The sequence below is a fragment of the Myotis lucifugus genome, unplaced genomic scaffold, assembly GCF_000147115.1.
Source record: "Myotis lucifugus unplaced genomic scaffold, Myoluc2.0 scaffold_2808, whole genome shotgun sequence".
Taxonomy (NCBI): Eukaryota; Metazoa; Chordata; class Mammalia; order Chiroptera; family Vespertilionidae; genus Myotis; species Myotis lucifugus.
Window position 1 is genome coordinate 7,256 of NW_005873856.1, and position 3,805 is coordinate 11,060.

Genomic DNA, 3,805 nt, shown 5'->3' on the forward strand with positions numbered 1-3,805 from the left:
GACTTGCTTCAATGGGGCTTTGGTGCTCACTGAGTCTGCCCCCTGAGTGTGTCCTTTATGGTTCCACAGAGCTGCAAACTGGATGGTCCCACTCTGACCTCTGGGTACACTGGCTCCTGGATCTCTAGGGAGGTGCTAATCTAGCCTCTGCCTGAGGTATCCAGCAAAAGCCTCCCTGCAGGGCTTGGGCGGGGCGGGTCCCACGGGATCAACAGGGCGGGGCTAGCAGTTATGGCTGCTCTCAGAGGCCCAGCTTCTCAGTGTCTGGGCAATCGCTGCAAGCCCCTCCGAGAGAAAGCTGCCCTAGGGTTCTGACCGATGCCAGACAGTCCCGCTTTTCCCGTATGAGTCTGGGTCCCCAGAGACTCGCCCGGAACTGGAGCTCAGAGCCTGAGACTCCCTCCCAATTGAAAACGACAACCGTGCCCTCAGCCGCCAGCCTGCTCCATGTGCGCCTCTGTACCTTAGTATTTTACTTCCTCACTGCGCCTCCTCTGAGTCTCGGTATGCTTTTCTCTTTCCTTCTAGTTGTAGAATTTCCACTCAGCCAGCCTTCCTGTGGTTCTGGATGATTCCGTTCCGTCTTTTAGTTGTATCTTTGAAGAGGTTGTTCGAGGCAGCAAACTCCGGTGTTTACCTATGCCGCCATCTTGGTTTTTCTCTAGACTTCTTTATGGGGATACATAAAAGATAAAGTTTACAGTACAAAAATGGCAACAGTTGGTGAATTGAGGATGTACAAATACCAAACAAAATTATTCTTTAAAAAATATATATATTTTATTGATTTCAGAGAGGAAAAGAGAGGGAGAGATAGAAACATCAATGATGAGAGAGAATTATTGATCGAGCCTGAAACCCAGGCATGTGCCCTGACTGGGAATTGAACTGTGACCTCCTGGTTCATAAGTCGATGCTCAACCACTGGACAACACCAGCCGGGCCCAAAATTATTCTTGATGTTTGCATTTCCATTCCTTCATATCATCAACAATGCCAGGACGGAATTTGAAAATAGGCATTGACAAAAAAATTATTCATTTCTGTAGATTCTTTTAAATTTTGAAAATGAACTGTATGTTAATAAATACTGATTTTATAATCATTCAAAGTGTGTATACATGTTTTGGGGACATTATATATATTATTATGACTATCATATCGTATGATATATCCAGACCTACTGAATATATATATTTACAGGTATGTTACAAATGTGTGCACTGAAATCTGTATATTTACAAGCATCCCAGGGTGTGCAATGAGATCACCAAAGTTGTTTCCTTTTCCTTTTAGATAGAGCAGCTGTGTGAGAATGCGTAACCGAGTCCTGACTAATAGAATGTAGGCAAAGGTGATACATGTCACTTCTAGCTTTGGTCTCTAAAGCGACTTCAGTCTTCTACATTGTTTTTTTCTCCTCCTGTCATCTGTCAGCTGGATACAGAGGACCCATCAGAGGACTCTGAAGCTCTGCATGATGGCAGAGGCACTAGGTGGAAAGAACCTGGGCCTCTGGATGGGAAGATCATCCTTTACAACCTGCTAATGCACAATGAACTATGAAATAAGCAACAACTGCATCTTCATGCTGTTGAGCAACTGAGATTTGGAGACTGTTTGTCACAGCATCTAGCTTTGCTTGCCCTAATATACCAGGTGATTCTAATATACCAGGTGTATTTGGAAAAACACTAACCTAAACAAAATTATGAGGAAGCAAATGATTCAGACTTCTTTAGCTTACAAGAATGACTCAAACAGTAAGATTCCCAGGTGTGGTGGCAGTCCAAATGAATGCAAGGTTTGGGGTAAGTGCCTCTCTAATTACATTCTCTAAATGTTGCTGCCTCACAAAATACATTTGGAAGTCATGACTTCTACAGTATTTGTTTGTTTCCTGAATATTTACCTCTTCTTCCCTTTTCTTCTTTGATCCTGTCTGCATTAGGGCGAAAGATAAGCCCCAGGAGGAAAAGAAGGAAGGGCACTCCTGTCTGTAGACCGGCTGTTATGTGCCAGACACTCTACTTAATACATTTTATGCATTTATACTCACACATTTCTTCAAAATAGGCATTAGTATTCTTATTTTCTGATGAGGACTCTACAACTTTGTTGGAATTGCTGCACTAAGCATTTAGAGACTTTGGCTGATGAGCTTATAGCTCTGCTCCTTTAAGGAATCTGACGGAGTGACCTAAGCACACCCAAACTATGCAACTCACTGGGAAGGTAGAGAAAGGGACATTAACTCAATTTGAGGGGTATCATTGGACTGGAGCAGCAGTTTGGGGAGAGCAATAGACCCACTGACCCAATTCTGGGAGGAGCTATATATTTTTTACACTGTACAACCCCCTTCATTGCTCCCAGCCCACAGGTAAGGAAGCTGGGCAATGGTTTGAGGCTGCAATTTACCCTGGCATGGATGCACTATGAGAGGCCCACAGAGAAGGGCCCAGCATCAATCCATTGTCTTGCTCTGGGAGGAGCTATTCTAAATGACCTAAGATGGGCCAGTTCAGACTTGTTAAGCTCCTTGAACTCTGACTCTGGAAAAGAGACAGACTTTGGGTAAAAAGCCTCAAAAAGGTACTATTTTAGGCTTTAGAAACTCCATTTCCAGGGGTGAATTCTAAGGAAATAATTTGAAATATGTAAAACGCTAAACACAAAGTTCTGCCATAATACTATTTATAAATAGGAAAAAAAAAAGAGTAAACAACCCAAATGCTAGTGAACTATGTGATCAGTGAGATAATCATATGGAGTGTTTGTAATTACTTTGAAAATGTTTACAGGATAATGTTAAGTGAAACATATAAATTTAAATAAAAATGGTCAACTACAGTCACAAAGAAAAATATTTAAAAAACCAATCATAGAAAAGGATTAAAAGGAAATATAAATATATCAAAATGTTAACAGTGTTTCCCTTTGGGAGAAAGAATTAGAGGTGATATTTTCCCCAGTTTTCTGATTTTCTTCAATGTTCTCTTAGGCTCATTAATATGTGTTATAATGAAAAATCAAAAGTAAGAATAGTTCAAAGGTAAGGAATTTTCTTTTAGGGAAATTGTTCAGAATAAAAATTTTAAACTTTCTTTGAAAAAGTGTGAACTAGGAGGCCTAGGGAAGTGGGACGGGGCCTATAAGGGGTCAATGGGAGGAAAAAAGGGAACATATGTAATACTTTCAACAATAAAGATTTAAAACATTTTTTAAAAAGTGTGAACTATAACACAGAGACAGGAAAAAAATGTATCAAATATACAACCCAGGGATTTGCCACAGGACAAGCACCACCACTGTGAAGAAATAGAACGTGGCTAGTGCCCCAGGAGTCGGCTCGTGTCTCCTCCCAGTCACCATCCTTTTCCTGGTCCCCAGAGTACTGACTATTAGTCTTCTGTGGTTACTATTTCTTTCCTTTTCTTTACAATTGTGTCTCCTAAGTCTGATTCCTTAAATACTGTGATTCCATCTGCTTTTGGAATATTATGTAAATGGAATCAGAGAACATTCCTTTGTGCCTGCTTTATTTATTTAACGCTATAAATATGAGATACATCTTGGTTGCATATAGCAACATTCATTCATTGACTTTATGGGCAAACACACCTTTAGGACGCATTCTCCCATAGATGTTTCCAGTGTGGACTGTTATAAATAATGCTGCAATGAGCACTCTTGTACACATCTCTTAGTGCACGTGTAAAGACATTTCTCTGGGTATAAACCTAGAAATGAAATTTCTGGGTCATAAGGTATGTAAGTCGTTAACCTCAGTAGATAATGCAGA

General features: G+C 40.7%; 1 non-coding gene across 1 annotated transcript; it reads right to left on the reverse strand.

The window, feature by feature from the left end:
- Positions 1-2,347: 2,347 nt before the first annotated feature.
- LOC111824602 lies at positions 2,348-2,484 on the reverse strand. Its single transcript, XR_002827709.1, has one exon. It is a non-coding gene; the product is annotated as a small nucleolar RNA SNORA42/SNORA80 family (small nucleolar RNA).
- Positions 2,485-3,805: the final 1,321 nt, after the last annotated feature.